This window comes from Protopterus annectens, chromosome 2.part0 (assembly GCF_019279795.1).
Source record: "Protopterus annectens isolate FY-2018-M chromosome 2.part0, PAN1.0, whole genome shotgun sequence".
Taxonomy (NCBI): Eukaryota; Metazoa; Chordata; order Ceratodontiformes; family Protopteridae; genus Protopterus; species Protopterus annectens.
In genome coordinates, this window is record NC_056728.1 from 738,829,702 (window position 1) to 738,831,280 (window position 1,579).

Sequence of the window (1,579 nt, forward strand, 5' to 3'; positions counted from 1 at the left end):
TTTGCAGATGACTGCAAACTGGGAGTCATTGAGTCCCCAAATGATGTGGATATTCTACAAAAGGGCCTTACAGAAACAGATGCTTGGTGCCAGAGCCATGGGCTCAAGTTCAATGCTATGAAATGTATAGTTATCCCATTTGGGAAAAAAATGTACCCATGAATTACCACATAGGTGGCAGTACACTAAACACCGAAAGTGTGATAAGAGACTTAGGGACACAGGTGGACAGTGGTCTCACCTTCGATAACCACATCGCCACAACAGTCAGGAAATCCTTCTATGTGGCACACCTCATCACTAAGGGCTTTTCATCCAGAAAAAAAGGAGGTTATTGTCCCACTGTACTCATCCCTCATTAGACCCATTATAGAATACAATGCCCTGTTTGGTATGTACTTCTCAAGACATCGGCAACAACTGGAAAGGTCACAGAAATACCTCACTAAAAGAATCACAGGCCTAAAGCAGATGCCCTATGCTGACCATCTAAAAAAACTCCACCTATACTCTGTCGCATATCGTCTACTCAGAGATGATCTCTGCTTAGCATACAAGGCCATGTCAAACCCAGAGCTATTGGGCATGCTGCACTTAAAGAAATCCCAATCCCTCAGAGCCACACGCTCCAGGGATCTAAACCTTGTCATCACAATGAACAAAACATGCTGGAGGGATAGGTTCCTGACCCAGAGACTCCCCAGACTCTGGAATAGACTGCCCATACATGTCAAGCAGAGCTCCTCTTTGGCCCTCTTCAAAAGGAACATTGATGTTTGGATGGGAGATAGGAAATTCACCCCTGGGATCACGTCCAGGGAAGTAAATACTGTGGGAAGAAATAGCCAGGGAATTGTTATGGCTAGGCTTATATAGGCCCTAGGGCTGATAGCCTAGTACCAACCTATGAACCTATAAGAACTGTAAAAAGTGCATATTTTTTATCTGGTGAAGACATCAGAAAACACCAGACAGTACATTCAAGCATTGGCAGTGCACCCCCCCCCCCGCACTTTTCAGCTCTTTCAGTAGCTGGATCACTAGTCAATCCCAGGTTATATGGGCTTTATCTCTCTCTCTGCACCATAGAGTTGACTTCTTCCAATGGTACAGTTTAACAGCACTAGCCAATGTGGATATTGATCACCACTTAATGGGTGTCACTCAATGAGTCATTCTGTATTCTTAGGAAGATAAGGATCAGAAGGGTTAGTGCTGCTAAACTCAAAAGTGTAAGCTAAAGTAGACTATCTGCAATTATGAAGTAATAATAATAAAATAAACTTTTGAAGATTAGCTGAAATGCTTTTTGTTGTAAAAAGCCTTCATAAGATGCACAGTTAACATTTTATGAAACAATGCCTTTTTATATTACAAGGGATACAATCGAATGTGGAAACAAAATATTTTTTTTTTCTCAAATTCATTATGCAACTTACAACATAATGTAGGATCTGACTGATCAGAAGGCTAAAAAGAATAAGAAAAGAAGTAATAGTACTAGGGAGATGCAAATGGATAAAAATGGGAGGACAACAGACATGTTAAACTTACAAGGCTATCATTTTGAGGATATTGT